Source organism: Mesoplodon densirostris, chromosome 12, assembly GCF_025265405.1.
Source record: "Mesoplodon densirostris isolate mMesDen1 chromosome 12, mMesDen1 primary haplotype, whole genome shotgun sequence".
NCBI classification, from domain to species: Eukaryota; Metazoa; Chordata; class Mammalia; order Artiodactyla; family Ziphiidae; genus Mesoplodon; species Mesoplodon densirostris.
The window spans coordinates 12481011-12503104 of NC_082672.1; the positions used below are offsets into that span (position 1 = coordinate 12481011).

At 42.8% G+C, this 22094-nt stretch overlaps 1 protein-coding gene across 2 annotated transcripts in view; it reads right to left on the reverse strand.

The window, feature by feature from the left end:
- Nucleotides 1-22094, reverse strand: part of TIAM2 (TIAM Rac1 associated GEF 2) — a 232760-nt gene that overhangs the window by 125580 nt on the left and 85086 nt on the right. For both annotated transcript variants that reach the window (XM_060114499.1, XM_060114497.1), the window contains exon 2: nt 11469-11564. The gene's annotated coding sequence lies outside the window, so the exon portion shown is untranslated. The remainder of the gene's footprint in view (nt 1-11468; nt 11565-22094) is intronic.

Consider the following 22094-nt stretch of genomic DNA (forward strand, 5'->3'; position numbering starts at 1 on the left):
TTAGAGCGGTAGTAAACATTCTATCTCCAAAACCACAGCTGGAATGTGACGGTCATAAAAACCCTGCCTCAAGAGCAGTCCTTCAAAATAATTTTGTGATTTGCAAAATAGCGGGTGTGTACGTACTCTGTGTGCCTTGCTGGAGTTACTTCGTTTTTCAGTGAAGTAGCAGTGCCCTACACTGCAAGTTCCTGTTATCTCAAAGGGTCACTATTTTCTCAAAAATTAACATTGAATTGTTAAAAAAAAAAAAGGGATAGACCAGAGGTTCAAGGATTAAGTCTTGCTGTACCTTTTGATGAAAGACCTTCCATTTAAAGTATGCCCAAAAGATAAAGCAACATTTTCAGATCATTTTATATTAGTTACTGGGGATGGAGGGGTTGCCAAATGGGAAAACAAGGTTACATCTGTGAAGCAGATTTTCAATTTTAATTTCAGTTTCAATTTTTGAAATTATAGTCCATAAAGAAAACAGTTTAAGCAGAATTTTCCACGTTATCCTGGACAAACACATGGCAAGATTTTTTTAAGAAAATACTTTTCATGAAAAAATGTGAATGGCCCTATACATGCAACAGACAAGATTCTTACATAATATTAAAGACAAGATTCTAGTTTAGACATATAAGCTTTTAATTCCTTATCTTGCATGAAAAATGAATGCATATGTACACATGCATAATCTACACATACAGATACGCACATGTGCAAACAGAATGTTTCCATCTAGTTTCCATGTAGTTAATACATGCTTGAATATACACTTTCTAATCTTAGTTGACAAATAATAAGGGCCGTTACATAAGATCATCAGCCCAATAGTTATAAAAAGTATTCTAACCTCCACAAAAACTTAAATTAGTGAACATAGAACCAAGGAATTTTTAGAGCTGGTGGAGAAAAACTGAAAAATTCCTTGCTCCAAGCCCCTCAGTGAGCAAATCAGAAACGAGGCTTGAAGTGACTTGCTCAAGGTCAGTAGCAGGCAGCAGAGTCAGGACCTGCCACCCAAGTAGCCACAACCCCTGGGACTGAAGTCAGAAGGTTGCCAGGGAAGCCAAATCACATAACAGAAAACATGGGAATTCCCAAAATGTTAATTTGACGTGTGTCTGTATTTAAAAATTCTCTGGGTAAATACAGAAGAAGCAAGTATGCTGTTGAAGTCACTTAGCTCCTATTCCTTTAGATCCAGCACCATCATATCTGTTACCAAAAAAATTAAGTAAAAGAAAATATCAGCCAGCATAAAACAAGCATATGTCTTCCAAACAACCTCAAGACAGAAGAACTGCTCCTTGATGTGAAGGAGAAGAGGGGAATTGTGTCAGAAAGAAAGAAGTTTTAAAGAGATATGTTTCTGAGGGTGGACAAAGTATCAGAAGAACAATTAATTGCGTGGAAACAGTTGCACATCCCTATTATTCTTAAGACAATTCTGACCTTTTGATACATTTTACACGTAGATTGCTCTAAGCCAGAACTACCCAGAAGACTGACTTATCTCTAACATTCCTCAGATACTTCCAATGGGTTTGCATTGCCTGGTTCCATTTTTTATCACTGAGGTCACCCAAATAACTTTAGTTCTACAAATTTATAGAGTCACTTGGGGTTTCAAACTATATCAGATTTTTCAAGTTCTTTAGACTTTGTCCAACTACAGCAAAATACTCTCAATTTAGTACTCCATCCTAAAATTACAAAACCCAGCATATTTCCACATCATAAAACCTAGACTTTATCTCTCTAATGCCTCATTCTGACATAATAATATAACTGGACATATGCATTAACAGGCATCTAAAACTGAATTCCTTGGCAAAGATCTCTGAGCATTATGTAAATTACTACTTAAGAAGTATTCTGTCCTCAAACACACCATGCAAAATGACACATGTAAAAGCAAATATAGCAAGATGTTAACAATTACAGAATTCACGTGGTAGGTTTATTGTTCACTATACAATTCTCTGGACTTTTCTGTATTTTTGCAAATTTTCTTAATAAAAGGTTGGGGGGGATTGGGATTGACATATATACACTAAGATGTACAAAACAGATAACTAATAAGAACCTGCTGTATAAAAAAAGTTTTGCAGGGCAGAAATTGAGACACAGATGTAGAGAACAAAGGTATGGACACCAAGGGGGGAAAGCGGTGGCAGGTGGGGATGGTGGTGTGATGAATTGGGAGATTGGGATTGACATGGATACACTGATGTGGATAAAATGGATGACTAATAAGAACTTGCTGTATCAAAAAGTAAATAAAAGAAAAAAAAGATACGTGCACCCCAATGTTCACTGCAGCACTATTTACAGTAGCCAAGTCATGGAAACAACCTAAATGTCCATCAACAGAAGACTGGATGAAGAAGATGTGGTCCATGTATACAAGGGAATATTACTCAGCCGTAAAAAAGAATGAAATAACACCATTTGCAGCAACATGGATGGACCTAGAGATTACCATACTAGGTGAAGTAAGTCAGACAAAGACAAATATCATATGATATCCCTCATATGTGGAATCTAATTTTTAAAAATGATACAAATGAACTTATTTACAAAACAGAAACAGACTTGCAGATATCGAAAACAAACTTATGGTTACCAAAGGGGAAACATGGGGCAGAGGGAGGGATAAATCAGGAGCTTGGAATGAACACACACACACTACTATATATAAGACAGATAACCGACAAGGACCTACATAGCACAGGGAACTCTGCTCAATATTCTGTGATAACCTATATGACAAAAGAATCTTAAAAAGACTGAATATATGCATATGTATAACTGAACAACTATACTCCAATAAAATTTAAAAGAAAAAGAGTGAAGCCATATATAGCTGAGACCACTCCTTTTTTGTTTATTTATATGTTTATTTATTTATTTTTGGCTGCATTGGGTCCTCTTTGCTGCGCGTGGGCTTTCTCTAGTTGCGGAGAGCAGGGGCTACTCTTCGTGGTGGTGTGCAGGCTTCTCACTGCAGTGTCTTCTCTTGTTGCAGAGCATGGGCTCTAGGCACATGGGCTTCAGTAGTTGTGGCACTCGGGCTCAGTAGTTGTGGTGCACGGGCTTAGTTGCTCCACAGCACGTGGGATCTTCCCGGACCAGGGCTCGAACCCATGTCCCCTGCATTGGCAGGTGGATTCTTAACCACTGCACCACCAGTGAAGTCCCAAGCATCATTCTTTATTGATAATCTACAGTCAATTCTAAGGGCTTCATCTGGATATATATATAGATATACACACACACACACACACACACATATATATGTAAAATATAATAGTAATAATAAATAAAGGCTAAAAACATAAATTACTTTTACCCAAACAGCATTCCAAAAGATCAAATAATCTCTCACAAATATAAACATCCACCTTTGAGGAAGTTCCACAAATGAGCACAAAACTCCACAACACGCTCACGTGCTGAAAGAGCTTTCAGTTTGCTGCTGATGGAACAGCAATACTTCAAATGACGTGGGTTGAAAAAACATGGAACTTGAGTAATGTCATTGCAAAAATGTCCTAGATGAAGGCAATACCAGAAGAAAATGAAAACTGTGAAATATTCATGTGAAAACCCTAAAATCCGAAGAAATATTACTTGGGGAGGTGACTTTTCTCCCCATTTCATCAAAAGGCACAAATCTAGTTGTGCCTAGGCACAAGTCTGCTTCTAAAACCAAATGCTTCTGAACTAGACCAGAGACAAGTGAAAGCATGCATGGTTGGCCTTCATATCCAAACTGCCGTGAAGGTTTTACCTCCCATGTGTGACACTGAAAACCCACACAAATGTACAACTGACACATGCAATTCATTTGCTACCCAGTCATTGTTCCCTGGGGGCCAGCAAAACAGCTCAGGGCCCAGCCATTAGAGTCCCTCTGCCCTGACCTCAGACCCCGCCGTGTGAACTGGACACATCACTTAACTTAGCTTTTCAATCTATAAAATGGGGATAATATTACCTACCTCACAGAGCTGCTGTAAGGATTAAGTAAAATAATACATGTTGATTGTTTAACACAGTGCCTGTCTGAGAATGCAAACTCCATAAAGCAGAGATCTTGTTAAAAGTGTCTACTGTTAAGTCTAGTACTTTAAAATGTGACTGGCACATGATGAATACCCAATAAATATCCACTGAGTCAGTGAATGAATGAATGAATGAATGGGAGATAACAGTGATGATGGCAGTGGGGTGAACATGCAAAGAAAAGAGCATCTGGGAATTCCCTGGCGGTCCAGTGATTAGGACACTGTGCTTTCACTGCCGAGGGCCCAGGTTCAATCCCTGGTCAGGAAACTAAGATCCTGCAAGCCACACAATGCAGCCAAATAAATAAATAAATAAATATTTTAAATAAAATTTTTAAAAAGAAAAGAGAATCTGGTGCAGTCTATGTCTTTGTGTCGGAAGCCTCTAAAACCCCTTTATTTAAAATTAGCCGCCCACGAGTTCTCAATGCCCACTGAGCAGAACTTTCAGAGTTTCCACTTGAAATTCCCCAGTGGTTCTCCTGTAGCGTTTCCCATTCCAGGATGCTTCGGCCTCAAGAAGATGCCTGAGCAGCCCACGGCCATGCATCTTTAAAATCACTCGACTTTAAGATAATTCAAAATGTAATGCTAGCATGGTACACACTGCTTTAAAACCACAGCTTCACAAATGTTGATTAAGAAGAAAATAGAGGGCTTCCCTGGTGGCGCAGTGGTTGAGAATCTGCCTGCTAATGCAGGGGACACGGGTTCGAACCCTGGTCTGGGAGGATCCCACATGCCGCGGGGCAACTAGGCCCGTGTGCCACAACTACTGAGCCTGCACATCTGGAGCCTGTGCTCCGCAACAAGAGAGGCCACCATAGTGAGAGGCCCGTGCACCGCGATGAAGAGCGGCCCCCGCTTGCCACAACGAGAGAAAGCCCTCGCACAGAAACGAAGACCCAACACAGCAAAAATAAATTAATTAATTAATAAACTCCTACCCCCAACGTCTTCTAATAAATAAATAAATAAATAAAAAGAAGAAAATAGAACGCCCCCATAGAATCAATGAAAAACTTAGTATTTATTAAGTGAGAACAAAATAAAGACCAAAATGAATTTTTAACTTTTTAAAAGCAAACTGGAGGTGCCTACAAAATTAATAGTCAATTTTAAGATGCTTCAAAATGCAATACTGGGGGGGTGGGAGGGAGGTCCAAGAGGGAGGGGATATAGGTATAAAAAAAAAAAATCCAATACTAGCATGGTATGTATTGCTTTAGAACCACAACGAATCTAAATTTCATAATACAATCTTTTTCTAAGCATTTTAAAGACATCCAATGTGCAAAAGAAAATTTTTAATGGAGACAGTTATCATGAAAATGAGAGATTTTATGGTGTAAATGTTTATATAGTCCAAGTGGTACCTTACATTCCATAACAAGCTAGCTCTAATAATTTAACCAAAGGACCAGTTAATTACTTTTGTAAGAATGAGCAAATATCAAGTGATGTAAAAATTAAGATTTAAAACAAGTTCTTAAAAAAAGTTTTCCGGGCTTCCCTGGTGGCGCAGTGGTTGAGAGTCCGCCTGCCAATGCAGGGGACATGGGTTCGTGTCCCGGTCCAGGAAGATCCCACATGCCATGGAGCGGCTGGGCCCGTGAGCCATGGCCACTTAGCCTGCGCGTCCAGAGCCTATGCTCCGCAACGGGAGAGGCCACAACAGTGAGAGGCCCGTGTAACATAAAAAAAAAAAAAGAAAAAGTTTTCCTTTAAAAGGCCTTTTTCTATAAGTCCTTATATCCAAATTAAATACACTTTGACAATTAACAGTTACTGACAGTGTATAAAATGCTAAATTTTGAAATTAAATAGAACGCTTTATAACAAGGAACAGGTAAAATTTTTATATAAATGACAAAATCTGTATTAATTATCATGCTACCAAAAATAAAACTACAAAATGAGTTTCAGCTAAGGTAAAATAAAACAATTTAGTAGAAATAAATCATTTAGGAATGATGCTTGCAAAATCCTGGCTTATAAATATTAACCACTAGACACATCTGTTTACATTTTTGAAGGGTTATATCAGAATATTTAAGAAAGTACAAGTAATCTGCCCAGAACTAAATGTAATTAAGAAGCGTTATATTCTGCCTCTCATTCCACTCACAATATTTTCTTTTTAAGGACTGAAGTGAAACTGCTTTAGTTGAAAGGTCCCTAATCAGTTTAATTCAGAGAATAACTGAATCTGAGTTTTTGAAGAGACCATGCAGGTCATCTATCGAGCCTGGTCTTGCTTCTAATTTGAGAACCGCCTCCAGTATCCTGACAGATGGGCCCATCTCTTCTCCCTAAATACATGGAGTGATGGGAAGTTCACAGCTCTGTCTATGAGGGAGCACATTCCACTGTTAAGTAACCAACTGATAGACGAGAACTCCTTCCCAGGCCTTTAGATCAGCCATCCTAAAAATTCCACTCATTAAGTTCAGTCTTTCTGTCATCATCCACACACATGTTACATCCCTCTTCCACCCAATCACCCTACAGAACAACCGAAGTCAATGTTCACGGTTCTTCCCTGCTCTCTCCATCCCTTTTTAGTTTATCTTCACCATGAAGCCAGAACCACCTTGTAAAACAGAACAAACAGACAACACCAGACTATGTTTTTCACTAAAAATTAAATGCACATGGTAGAGAGTCCTAAGGCTTCAGTCTTGTGCCTGCGGGAGCCCAGAGCACAGCTGTCTTGGTCACCCCACTCAGGATAAACGAGGCCACAGGCCCTCTTTGGTGCCACAAAGTCTAGGGAACATTGGGGCTCCAGTGGAGAAGGCAGAAAGGAACCTACTTCCAGAGTCCCCACAAGTGTGCAAATTACAGACTGTTGCCAGCCCAGCGACCAGGAGACCCAACAATTGATCTTAAGGAAGGCAAGGGAGTTTGCTGCTGAAAGAGAAGAAATGGCCTAAAATAAAAGCAAAAGAATGGTGTCTGAACACAGAAGGAAAATTTTACTATCCAGAGGAGGAATCAGTCTCATACTTCCTGGGCTGTTTAAAATGCATGAATCAAGCAGGCCTGGGTGCTGCGTGCTTAAGAAACAGAAACCATTTGTTTGCAAATGAAACGTGTACACGTATTCTTCAGCGCACACCAAAATGCTCTGTTCTGTTTTTGTTTAAATATGAAACTCTATAGAAATATCTTTCGTTTTTCCACTACTGATACAGAAGTAGACTGAACCTTTTCACTTTTCTCCTAATTCTACCAGAAGTAAAACAACTTAAGTAAATGAAAAAATCATTTCATTTCCAGCGTCCATCATGGCAACTGACACTCAGCGTCAGCGAGACTGCGTGCGCGGTGAGGACTGTGGCAAAGCGGCCCACGACGACCCGGCCCAAAGGGTTGCCCGCCCCCAGGAATGCAGGACCCTGGGGATGCTGCCAGCTGAACCACCTTCTTAAGAAACACTGAAACTGCTACTTTTAGGTAAACTTTTCCATTTTTAAAGGTAGGCAACTAACTTAAAGAGGCTGAAAACACTTGTCAGGGACATATTTTGCAAACCCATCAAAGCTTATCCGCAGCCCAGAACCAGCCAGAAGCCAACCAGTTTGCAACCTCGGATGTAAATGATACACCGCAAACAGGAAAATTTCAAATCCTGAAAAACATTTCCAAAGAAAACAATCAGCAGTCCCAACTCCCTGTCTGGGGGAGGCTAAATCCTGGGTCTCCATCCATGTCTGCACAACCAACTTGGCCAAGACACCCAGATGGGCAGGCCTGATTTTGCAGAGGGGGCCACATATACAGAGGGGGCATCCTAAACGACCATACAGGCCACGGCACCCACCTTCCTGGTGAGTGAAGGAATCCTTTCTACAGAACTCTTGACCTGCAGCCAACGAGGCTCGGGACACCACATCTGCCCAGAAGTTCATTACCACGCAGGGTCACCCCTCTCACTTTCCCACAGCTCCTAAGAAAGTCCTTCCTTAAGTGAAACCCAAAGTGGCTTCCTCCCGCTGCTACTCACTGGTCCTAGTGGTTCCTCAGAAGCTGGTCAAGTGCACCCCATTGGCCCTGCTTACGAGTGACCCTTGAGCCATTGACCCTTACGAGTGAAGGGTGGTAGCACGTTCCCTACTAAGCGCACTACTTTCGACACTAAGGATTCTGTTCTCTTCATCGTGAGCAATAGGACACTATTTCCAAACATTTCTAACCATGATCACTCTCTTCTGGTTATCAATAGCCTTAAACCTAAGGTCTGGAAGGCAAGGAAGAAGGAAACCAAGGATTAGGCAGTACTGTGCCAAGAGAATTGCCTATATTTTAATATTTTATATTTGATTCTCATAGCAATCCTCTTTGATTTGTATTATTATCACTACTTGGCAGGTGAAGAAACTAAGTCAAGTAATTTGCTGAAGGCCACAAAATGACTGGGCTGGCCAAAAAGTTCATTCATAACATCCTTTCCATAAGATGCTACAGAAAAACCTGAACGAGCTGTTTGGCCAACCCAATAGTACAACCAAAAAACTCAAAAAGTCTATCTGATACCAAAGAGACAATGGCATTGCTATACTTACAGAAAATGGCATATCGATAATGCTTTCTCATTATAACTTATTAAAATGATAAATAATTATAAGCTAGTCTATTCTTTCTGGTGATCTCAGGAACGGACTGCTGTTTTCATCCACAGTAACTCAAAAACAAATTCTCAAAGTGGGTCACCACTTGATAAACAGTATCCAAATACATTATTTTAAAAACCTAGTTAATGTATTTCACATATAAAAATCCAAGTATATACTAAATAAAATAGAAATTCATATAACATGTGTATGAACATACTTAATCACACCCATTGAGAAAAATGCTTTTCTTACTCCTGTTTTACAAAAGAAGAAACTGAGCCAGGAAATGTCAGAGACTGGAGTTAAAGAACACAGGCAGTCCGAGTCCCCAGAAATCTAGACTTTAGATGTTTCAAACAGGTGTCTTTCAGTCATGGTTTCTGAACTTCATGGAAACATAAATGAAACACCTCTCCAAGGCTAACTGGATATTCCTTCTGAATATTCTAATGTAGATGATATAAAGGGCAGTCAACACAAAGGTTACCAATGACCATCAAGATGTGTAACTTTAATGTGTGCTATATTTACAAATAAACCCAGAAATGTTAGAAAACATCCTGCTTACAGGGAACATAATGTTAAACATGATAATTCTATCAGGGAACAATTCACATTTTTAAACCAGTAACCAGGCAAATTGAGTCTTCAAAATCTCCTCCAGAGCAAACAAATTTCTCACCACATGACACTGACAACTTACACAGTGAGCTTCACTTAGCGCTGAGCTCATTATATGTTTAGTCAAACAATATCTGTGGTGCACCAGACACCATTCTGGCTGTGGAGCCACGTGAGGAACCAGACAGACACAGGTCCTGAGCTCTTGGAACTCCTGCTCCAGGGACAGTGGTCTGGACAACAAGCCAATAAATAAGTACAGGAAGGAGAAAACTGTCAGGTAGGGACAAGCACTTTTCAGAGAATTAAAATAGAGTGATGTCTGTTGCTGTGAATGTAAATTGGTGCAGCCACTATGGAGAACAGTATGGAGGCTCATTAAAAAACTAAAAACAGAGCTACCATATGACCCAGCAACCCCATCCTGGGCATATATCCAAAAAAGATGAAAGCTCTAATTTGAATAGATACATGCACCCTAATGTTCATAGCAGTACTATTTATTTACAATAGCCGTGACATGGAAATAACCTAAGTATCCATCGACAGATGAATGGATAAAGACGACATGGGGTGTGTGTGTGTGTACATACACATACACACAGACACATATACAAAATGGAATATTACTCAGCCATAAAAAAGAATAAAATAATGCCATCTGCAGCAACATGAATGGACCTAGAGATGATCATACTAAGTGATGTCAGAGAAAGATAAATCTCATATGACATCACTTATTTGTGGAATCTATAAAACGATATAAATGAACTTATTTATAAAACAGACTCACAGACACAGAGAACAATCTTATGGTTTCCAAAGGGCAAAGGGGCTGGGGGGTGGGGGGCGGCGGATGGTAAACTAGGAGTTTGGGAGTGAGAGGTACACACTCTACTACATATAAAATAGGTAACCGACAAGGGCCTACTGCACAGTACAGGGGACGTATTCAACATCTTAGAATAACCCATAATGAAAAAGAATCTTAAAAAGTATACATATGTACATAAAAAACTGAATCACTGCTGTACACCTGAAACTAACACAACATTGTAAATCAACTCTACTTCAATTAAAAAAAATTTTAATAAAAATAAAAGTAAAGGGCCTCCCTGGTGGCGCAAGTGGTTGAGAGTCCGCCTGCCGATGCAGGGGATACGGGTTCGTGCCCCGGTCTGGGAGGATCCCATATGCCGCGGAGCGGCTGGGCCCGTGAGCCATGGCCGCTGAGCCTGCGCGTCCGGAGCCTGCGCGTCCGGAGCCTGTGCTCCGCAACGGGGGAGGCCACAACAGTGAGAGGCCCGCATACCGCAAAAAAAAAAAAAATAAATAAAAATAAAAATAAAAGTAAAATAAAATAGAGTGATAGTGTAGCAGGTGGCTGGGTGGCCACCTCAGATTGGGTGCTCGAGACGCAGCACCCTGAGTGGAGATCCAAAGGGCACAAAGCGGCCCAGGAAAGATGAGACGCATTGCAGCCTGGAGAGTTTCTGCCTGTATCTGTGTGCTTCACCAAAGCAAGCATGGACTGCAGACACAGCAAACGCTTCCAGGGAATTACTCGCAACCATTCCAAACACTGCTTTGGGAACCGCTCAGCTTTCCTGCTGTAGCACTTACCCTGCAATGACCAACACGTCTACTAGTAAGACGCCCCAGTCAGAATGAAACAGCCTTCACATCGGAGTTGGAGCCTTACTTTTCCTCGGTGGTTTCCTAGTGTCTGAGTCTCCTGAGCTGTCCTGATCTTACCACTGCAACTAGAAATGACATACTCTAATCTGTTCTTCAGCAGGAGGTCCTAGTTGGCTTGGAGTTCAAGTACATGCTTATCAGTATTGGACATCTACAGAAAAGGAAATGAACACTTCCCAGGCTGCAACTTCTCCACCTAAGCTCCCAGAGCAGATGGACATATGCTCTCCCACATAGAGAGGGTTAGCTGGCATATCAAAATTATAGGGCATTTGTAATAAGCCCCTCAGATTGGGCGCCCGCTGCCTGCAGGACCCTCAGACCAACACTTGAGGAACCCTCGCCACCTTTCCCCACTCAGGTCCGCATACAAAGAGCAGTTAACAGAGCTACGTGGGAAACAGACACATAAATACAAGCTGCCAGACATTATCGCCTTTGAGATGTACAAGTGCCTGGAACTTACCCCCAGAGGAAGTGTGGACCACACTTGGTGTAATCATTCATTCATTCATCCGGAATGAGCAGGCTGAAGAGGTGTCTGTAATTAAAGCACAAAGCCCTGCAAGAGAAAACAAAAACACAGAGGTGCTGAGAAACAATTTTTCAAACATCAGAATTTTATAACTAAAGCTCAGTTTCTCAGCTTTCTGCCCTATCTTGGGCTTGATACAAAAAGGGAGCATTCGGTGCTTTGTGACTACCTAGAGGGGTGGGATAGGGAGGGTGGGAGGGAGGGAGAGGCAAGAGGGAAGAGATATGGGAACATACGTATATGTATAACTGATTCACTTTGTTATAAAGCAGAAACTAACACACCATGGTAAAGCAATTATACTCCAATAAAGATGTAAAAAAAAAAAAAAAGGGAGCATCTAAGAGAAAAATCCAGTGCTAAGTGATTAACTATAAAGGAAATGTGAGGGTCTTCCCACATCCTAAGTGGAGAAGCAGATTTACTGCTTCATGCTATAACTTTATACGGCCAAGCCATTTTATCAATAGATAGATGGAGGGAGGGAAGGAAAAAGGGAGGGGAGGGACGGAGGGAAAGACAAACGATGGAGGGGGAAGAGGAAGGGAAGTGGGGGAGACAGATGGATGGTTAAATAGACAGAAGGAGCCTACTGTTATCAAGCCACTCTTCCACCCTCTGAGGATACAGCAGTAAAAAAGAGCGGAAGGGGCTTCCCTGGTGGCGCAGTGGTTGAGAGTCCGCCTGCCAATGCGGGGGACACGGGTTCGTGCCCCAGTCCGGGAAGATCCCACATGCCGCGGAGCGGCTAGGCCCGTGAGCCATGGCCACTGAGCCTGCGCGTCCGGAGCCTGTGCTCCGCAACGGGAGAGGCCACAAGAGTGAGAGGCCCGCGTACCGCAAAAAAAAAAAAAAAAAAAAAAAAAAAAGAGCGGAAATCTCTGCTCTCACTGAGCTTTATTCAAATGGGAAGAAGCAGTCAAACAAACAGGTAAATAAACAATTAAGAAAAATATCCTAGAGTGATACTTGCAATGCTGAGACATAAAACAGGATGATGAGCTAGTGAGTGACAAGCAACTAATTTAAATTGGAAGGTCAAGAAATGGCCCCCTGAGATGGCAACTAGGCTGAGATCTGAATGTTATTTCGAAATTATGGAAATGATCCCCCAGACAGAGGGACCAGCCAAGACCCTTATAAGTACCAGCGTGTCAAGAGCAATTATCACGGGGTGTGGGGCAGAACCCACATGCAAGGGAGCGGAGTCAAAGGACCAGAGTTTCGTTACTAATTAAGCAGGTGGCTTCTGGGTCCTCTCATGTTATGGAGAATATTATGGAGAATAATACTTTCCTCCTATGTCTGAAATGCTGCCCAGGGACGTATTAAAACTCATGGCCCTGTTGGTCAACATACCAAAAAGCACCTCTGTTTTCTTTCACTATTTAAAATGTTACAGGGCTTGGGACTTCCCTGGTGGCGCAGTGGTGAAGAATCTGTCTGCCAATACAGGGGACACGGGTTCGAGCCCCGGTCCAGGAGGATCCCACGTGCCACAGAGCCACTAAGCCCACAACTACTGAAGTCCACGCGCCTAGAGCCCGTGCTCCACAACAAGAGAAGCTGAATGAGAAGCCCACGCACCGCAACAAAGAGTAGCTCCCGCTCGCCGCAACTAGAGAAAAGCCCATGCACAGCAATTAAGACCCAATGCAGCCAAAAATAAATTTTTAAAAAATTGAAAAAAAAATGTTACAGGGATTCCTTTCAGACAATGAGACTTGTCTCTCTCTCTTTTTTTAATTGAACTATAGTTGATTTACAACATTGTGTTAGTTTCAGGTGGAGGCTTGTCTTTTTACAAAACATTTTCTCACCTCTGCTACATACACAAGATGCTACATTGTGGGAATAATTGCGTATGTGGCTCACAGTTCACAATCCTTGATAAAGAACACAGACTTTGGAGCCAAAGGATCAGAGTTCAACCCCCAGCTCCCCCATTACCACCTGAGTGACATTATTTAAATTGTCTGAGCCTCTGGTTTATTCAACTATAAAATGGAAATGATACCTATTTCGCAGAGTTATTCTACCTACTTAATAGGATAGTGCACATAAAATACTTAATAAAGTGGTTGAAAAATGTGAAATACTCAAAGTGGCGATAAAATACTTTCATTGTAAACCGTAGCTATTGGGAAAGGTGTGGCTATCAATGATTCAGGCTACAGAAATACAGCTATATAACCAGAACAGTGGCGATAACGATTTTCACTGAAAGATCACAGGAGAGCCTATGGGTGGACCTTCAAAAACCAGCCTGACTCCCTCTCTCTAAAAGGGAGAATTTAAAGCTTAAAGAGGTAGACTGATTTGCCCAAGGTGACATAACTGGTTCAGAGAACATTTTTAGAAACCTAAATAACAGATATGTTTGGTCTAGAATGCCTGCCTTATAAGATAAATCCTAAAGAGACATAAATTTTGAATTCTCTTTGTAATGAACCCAGTATGGACAAGAAACTATTTCTGAACACAATGGAAAATTAAACAAGCTTTGATGAACTCTATCTAAATACATTATACTGACAATTTTTAAAGGCCAAAAATTACCATATCTTACTGATGGCCTGACAGATGGTTATTTCCTAACCAAGAAACTATAAAATATAAAACCTGCCACACTTTAATTTTTCAATGGTAACAGCAGATATTGAGTCTCAAGCACCTACTATGTGACAGAAGTTTCCATACATTCATTCTGAATACTTTGCCATTTCATGCGTGTAATAGTCTTTTATTCTCCACACCCTTTGTACAATATTACTGTGTCCTGCTGGAGAACTCCTAACTACCCTTCCAGATCAAGCTTATCTCCTCTTCCATGAAGCCTTCTCTGATCTCCTACTTTCCTCCTGCCAAGACATGAAGTGTTATACTCCCCTCCTTCACCTCACTACGCTAATAAAGGCAGCCATGCTGCAATCGTTTCTTTTTCACTTGTCTACTTCTTGTCTACTTCTAGAGTAGACGTTAATTACTTTGAATGTAAAGGGCTTATCTTGGTTTTCCCGATGTCAAGCACAGTGCCTTACACGTGGGTGCTTAATAATCGTATGCCAAATGGATCGATGGAAGAATTGATGCCTCAAACTGCTAAGACAGCATGATTTAATTTCAGACTAGCCTTCTTTTCCATCCCATCACCATGAATTAAATTCCAAATAAAGAGTTTACAGCTTAACTACTGTGAGAGTTAACGTTATGTGTCAACTCAATTAGGCTATGGTGCCCAGATGTTTGGTCAAACACCAGTCTAGATGTTGCTGTAAAGGCCCTTTTTAGGTGGAATTAACATTGAAATCAGTAGACTTTGGGTGAAGCAGATTATCCTCCATAACGTAGGTGGGCCTCAGCCAGTCGGCTGAAGACATTAAAGCAAAGACGGAAGCTTTCCAAAGAAGGAATTCTGCCTCCAGGTGGCAAAGGTAAAAACCCTGCCTGGGTTCCCAGCTGCCTGTCATGCAGAACTTGGACTCAAGGCTGCAACATCAACTTTTGCCTGACTTTCCAGACTGCTGGCCTGCCCTGTGGATTTCGGACTTGCTAGCGGCCCCACACCCCAATCACGTGAAAGAGAGTTCCTCAAAATCTCTTGATAGATAGATAGAGGAAGGAAGGGAGGAAGGAAGGAAGGGAGGGAGGGAGGGAGGGAAGGAGGGAAGGAAGGAGGGAAGGAGGGAGGGAGGGAAGGAGGGAAGGAGGGAGCGAGGGAGGGAGGGAAGGAGGGAGGGAGGGAAGGAGGGAAGGAAGGAAGGAGGGAGGGAGGGAAGGAAGGAAGGGAGGGAGGGAGGGAGAGGCAGGCTCCAGTTGGCTCTGATTCTCTGGATACCCTGATTAATATAATTACTAATCATTTTGGACTCAAATGTTTTTAGGCAGGATGACGGAAGTTTATAGTACATCAGTTTAAACGCTGTTCATTTTGCAGATGAAGAAAGGGAAGCCTAGAAAGGATAAATCAGACCTGCCACATAGAGAGTGGGAAAGAACTCGGACTGGAACTCAGGTCACCAAACAACGACCTTGGCTCTGGTTCCAGAACAGGGGACAGTGGTTTTGTCACAGTGACAAAGAAGCGGTTGCCAAAGTGCTCTTCCTTGGACCCCAGTGTTCCCTTCCTGACCTTCTCCGCTTTCTGTATGTATTCTGGAGCCACATGAACAATTAGCTTTCATCTAGTTGGAAGGACTGAAACCTACCTTCAGTAAGCAGATATTCTCTCAACAGTGTAGACTGGATTTAGCTGCCATCTAGAGCCATGTTTTAAGGTAATTCAACAATGGGACAGGTACTGCAATCTCCTGCAACTCCAGAAAGGTCTAAGAGGGCCCTGTGTGTAAAGTCTACGTGATTCAAGGCAGTGCTAGGTAAACTACACCTACCGTAAAACTCTAGTGATTCTATATTATTAGTTACACAAAGAGTATGCTTGTATCTATGACAGCACGTAGGTAGCCTGTGTAGACAAAATCATCCATCAACAGATTTCACTCATGCTCTTTTCAGCATGGAAACCTGCCATCCTAAAGGCCCTGAGCTGCCTGCTTGTCACCATGATATCATTTGAATTCACGAACATAGCTTACATTTTTCTCGAGTTTTGTGATGAAAAGCTGCCCCCATGCCTTCCCTAAAGGCTGAACGTAGTTGAACCTTCAGCTACATAACAGTGAAAAAAAAAAAAAAGAAAAGGGCCACACCTAAAGAAAGGCTACAACATTCATCAATCTAGAAGCCTGTGGTCAAGCCCTGGCCTAAGTTCCCAGCGCCCAGTGTTTATAAAACTTTCACTGCTGGGCCAACCAGGTCAAGGAGAAAGTGCTGGGGAAGAGAAAGATAAATTACGACTTCACCATGCCTTGAAAATAGGCTGCTGGCTAACCACCTAGGTAAGAAGAATGCACTTCCCGCTGAGAAATCTCTCTTTAAAATTCACACCTTCTTCAGATTAAACCCCCTTTGTAAGTACTACCTCTCTGACTACAAACACGTCTTCAAGTTTCTGGGTTTCCTTTAGCCTTGCTCTATCAGCGAGGCAGCTTATCAATTCAGAGACTCAACCCTGTGTTTGCAGTAAAACAATACAGCAAGTGGGAGGTGCTCCAGGAGCCAGAAAGGGGCTGGGAGTAAATGGAACTCCTGTCTCCATGACCCCCTCGTGTGACCCATGTCTGCGCCCCCTGACGGAGCCCGTCAGCATCACCATCCACAGGTGGATTCTCTCTTACCTCTGCTTCTCAGGCCCGTAGTGATTTCAGAGACATAATGAACAAACCCCTCTGAGACTCCTACTCCAAGGTGGGAGGAGGGATGTGCTGGATGCCTTCATTAAGTGACAGTTTTCACCAGCTTCTCACACTGACACTAACACACTGTTCTTGCACAAAGAACTCATGGGATCAGATGCCACCCTTAACAAAAGAGGACGGTACAGCCGCCCGGGAGACTATAGCATGTTAGAGAATCTGCCCTCCTGACAAAGGGGTGATTGATTACAATGAAAATAGGCAGTTTCGGTCTATCCCCCCCAAAGAGCAGACTTCTGGGCCCACGGAGCACAGCCTTTAGTGCTTACTACGAACCAAGTCACAGCAAGTCCCTTGTTATTTATAAAACAGCTCATAGGGCTTCCCTGGTGGCGCAGTGGTTGAGAGTCCGCCTGCCGATGCAGGGGACGTGGGTTCGTGCCCCGGACCGGGAGGATCCCACATGCCGCGGAGCGGCTGGGCCTGTGAGCCATGGCCGCTGGGCCTGTGCGTCTGGAGCCTGTGCTCCGCAACGAGAGAGGGCACAGCAGTGAGAGGTCCGCGTACCGCAAAAAAAATAAAAATAAAAATAAAACAGCTCATATGAAACACCAAAACAGAAACAAAAACAAAACAACGGCTGGAAGCAGGACAGGGTGTATCCATTTGGGCCACTGTGCTCCCTGGGCTGGTGATCCTGTCAGCCAATCTGGCCTCTGTTTAGAGTAAGTGTGCCCTGGGATTCCCACAAAGTTCATGTATCCAGAGAGAAAATTTGAGGATGCAAAAGTAGGCGCATTATACCTTGAATGCCTACGTGCAGGTCATTTATTCAGTTAATTCAATTCAATTCAAGAAGTATCTGTTGAGAAACTTCCCTGGTGGTCCAGTGGTAAAGAATCTGCCTTCCAATGCAGGGGATGAGGGTTCGATCCCTGGTCGAGGAACTAAGATCCCACATGCCGCAGGGCAACTAAGCCCTCGCACCAGAACTACTGAGCTCATGCGCCTCAACGAGACGGAAGCCCACGCGCTGCAACAAAAAGATCCCGTGTGCTGCAACTAAGACCTGATGCAGCCAAAAAATTAAATAAAATAAAGTAAATAAATATTAAAAAAAAAAAAAAAGAAGGGGCTTCCCTGGTGGCGCAGTGGTTGAGAGTCCGCCCGCCGATGCAGGGGACGTGGGTTCATGACCCGGTCCAGGAAGATGCCGCGGAGCGGCTAGGCCCGTGAGCCATAGCCGCTGAGCCTGTGTCATCTGGAGCCTGTGCTCCGCAACGGGAGAGGCCACAGCGGTGAGAGGCCCGCGTACCGCAGAAAAAAAAAAAAAAAAAAAGAAGTATCTGTTGAACGTCTATTGTGTTCAAGGTACTACGCTAAGTGCTGGGAATACGATGGTGATCAGAAGCTTGCGGACAGTGTCACCAGCCTGTAAATAAATCAGCCATCAGTCACAACACAGTGTGGAGACGATTACAGTCCAGAAGGGCAGATGCTATGGAAGCACACAGGGGTGGCAGCATGAGACGACACCGCTAAGCATCCTAGCCCATCCCTGGCCAAGACAAAAGAAACTGATTTAGCCTTGATGTCTTAAAGCCACCACTGAATTGTGGCTCCTAGACGAAGAGATGAGCCTCATCCAGTTGACTGACACTCAGGGAATGACTTTCTTCATGAGATAACTGCAATGTAATAGTTCCTAATCACTTCCAAAACCACAGCATCCATGCACCATGAATTACACACATTCAGCATCAGGGCAGGCTCTCAAACCAATTATGACACAGCCTTGGGCCTGCGGAAAACAGAAATGAGTCAGGCAACCACCTCGGACATAAGAAACTCAAAACTATGTGGGGCAGAGACCACCTGGATGATCATGGCAGGAGATACCTGCTTCCTTCTTGCTCTCTCCTGAGAAATAATTGTCCCGCCCACCTCTACTTCTTCCAGCCCTATCAACACTCAGAACCATCCTATCACCATTCCTAGCACCTCTTGAAGAAGAGACGAGAGAGAAGAAAGGCAAAGGATGACTCATAAACAAACAAAACAGAATGTTTGTATATGGAGGCTGGGGCGTGGGGCGTGTGTTAAAAAAAAAAAAAAAGCAGCAGGGCATCAGTTAACCGTCTTTTTACATCCCTGTCCATCCATCATGTTCCCCCTCCTACTTGGTAACCAACACAAGCTCTAAGCATAATAAGGCCCCACCTTTAGATGGATAACAGGCAAAATATCCCATTTAATAGCTAAAGGAATGATGGAAGGAAATGATATCCATTCATTTCTTACAAGAACAGCTTACATTTGTACAATATCATCATTTCCTTTATCCCAACCTTAGAATGAGTTCCTTTACAGTAACTGAAGAATCATAGGGATGAAAGAAGGAAATAAATGAGATCCAATGAGGTACCGTTGAATAACTATTAAATTAACAAATCAGCACAACACAATAGCTTATAAAAGGTGGCATGAGCACAGATATAGGGGACAAACTAGTGGCTACCACTGCAGGGAGGCAACAGAGGGGAGGAGGAATGGGGCGTACAGACTATTGGGTATAAGACACGCTACAAGGACGTATTGTACAACGTGGGGAATATAGCCAATATTCTGTAATAACGAAATGAGTGCAACCTCTAAAAGTTGTATTTAAAAAACAGGTGGAATAAGCAACAGAACAAAACACATGTAGAAGTTACCCTACAATATGGATTTAAATGCTCCTTTAGTGAAAGGGAGAAAAAAAGTGAAAGGGTCCACTGACCTTAAAATAGGAAATAAACTTGAAAGGGCACACACCTGAAAATGGCACACAGTGGCAAGGTGGTTCAAGAATCCCTGAATTTAAGTAGACTATGGCAAGAGCTGTCCTTGAATGCTTTAATATCACAGCTACCACCAAATGATGGTGGTGATAAGAGTTCAGCCTCTTGAACTTTTCAAATCTGCCACACTTTTCCTTCCTGGAAACAGAGCACAACCTAATGCTTCAATGGACAAAGGAATATTTTCTGACTGGCCCCATCCCTGTGGACCTCCAGGAAACAATGATCTCAGAGTCATGACCGTAGCTGAGAAAGTTCATGCCGTAGAACCTACCAGAAAAGCACCAAATTCATCCCAAGCAAGACTCGTTTCAAGACTGCTTTAGCTGTTCTCCTGCCCTCAGGTGACACCCTCACAGGTTCATCCTCAAGGCTGAGGATGTTGTTCAGGGCGTAAAACATTATCTCAGATGATGCTTGATAGCAACACACTACATAGCATGTTAATGTCACTATAATCTAAAAGATGCCACACTTCACACTTGAAGAAGTCGTGTTGTTTTTACCTAAACTTCTGTTTAAACTCAAATTTTTTTAAATGTTTTTTTTCATGTTATTGAGCATGAGAGGTCTTTTTAAAATATTTATTTATTTTTATTATTATTATTATTTTTTTTTTTGGCTGCATCGGGTCTTAGTTGTGGCACGTGGGATCTTTCATTGCGGTGTGTGGGTTCTTTGTTGCGGTGCACAGGCTTCTCTCTAGTTGTGGCACATGGGCTCCAGAGCACAGGGTCTCTGTAGTTGCGGCACTCGGACCCTCTAGTTGTGGCACGCGGGCTTAGTTGCCCTGCAGCAAGTGGGGATCGAACCAGCATCTCCTGCATTGCTAGACGGATTCTTAACCACTGGACCACCAGGGAAGTCCCTAAAGTCAAATATTTAGGAAAAAGGAAACATGGGCTATATACACCTTGCCCACAAAGATGTATACTTTTACTTCCAAAGATAAAGAATGTGTAGGTTTTACAGTAAATTCTCTTTTGAACACCTTTCATAAATGTTTTAACGTCCTCCCACTGACAAACAGTACACGTGAAATAAAGAGGTACCAGCTCACAGAGAAGGCTCTAGTGATTCTGTGCCACTGGTATGGAAATCGGAGATAACGTTTCGCACAATGCAAACAAATACAAAAAAATGACAGCCACCGTGTAGGTGAGGAAGCCTTTCTGAAAGGTGAGAGAAACATTTGGCAGAAGGCTGCTTTAGTTTTTTGTTTCGTTTCGTTTTGTTTTGTTTTGCAGTATGCGGGCCTCTCACTGTTGTGGCCTCTCCTGCTGCGGAGCACAGGCTCCAGATGCGCAGGCTCAGCGGCCATGGCTCATGGGCCCAGTCACTCCGCGGCATGTGGGATCTTCCTGGACCAGGGCACGAACCCGTGTCCCCTGCATCGGCAGGCGGACTCTCAACCACTGTGCCACCAAGGAAGCCCGGCTGCTTTAGTTTTTGATTCATCAATTAATTTTGCAAAAAGAAGCACATGTGAGAGTCCCCAGTGGTCAAACAGCTGTGGCTGTTTCATTCCATTCTTACAGGAATGAAATGTAATGACCCAAGAAGTAAACCAACATCAGAAACTTTTTGAACAAAGAAAACAGTAGGATCCATAAAATGCAGCCTATGGTTTCACACTACGTATATCTGAATCTCCGGCTGTACTGACTGTAGCTGACAAATAACTCATTTTAATTTCGTAACATTTAAGTCCCAGTTAACAGCAAACTGTGACGTTGGGCACCATGAATGAACCAAAGATGAATCAGATGCGGCGCCACTTCTCAAAGGGCCTGGAGTTAGCACGGGAGAAAAGACGGCAAAGACATTATACGTTACATAAAGAGGCAGGAAAACTGGACAGGTGGGATGGGAGCAAGATAGTATTACAAAGATGCCAGAAACTTCCCTTGGTTTTTAAAAAAAAAAAAAAGAAAAGAAAAGAAAAACTACCAAAACAAAACAAAATCCATTGAATCTATCCAAAACAGGCATTCTCAGTAGCAACACCACTCAGATCATCAAGCCAAACTAGAGCAAGAGGATTTGAGTCCAGCCTAAAAGGAGAAGAAAACAAAACACACCTAACAAAACAAAACAAAACAAAACAAAACCAGGGCTTCCCTGGTGGCGCAGTGGTTGGGAGTCCGCCTGCCGATGCAAGGGACGCAGGTTCGTGCCCCGGTCCGGTAGGATCCCACATGCCGCGGAGTGGCTGAACCCGTGAGCCATGGCCGCTGAGCCTGCGTGTCCGGAGCCTGTGCTCCGCAACGGGAGAGGCCACAGCAGTGAGAGGCCCGCGAACCGCAAAAAAAAAAAAACAAACAAAAATTAACCTCGACAACGAAACAAACTACAGAACTTTTCAAAACACGTTTGGAGGTTGCGGGGTACCTATTTCCAAAGATAAAGGCAGAGTCTGCGACCACAGACGAGACAGGCTGCGATCACGAAAGACGGCCCAG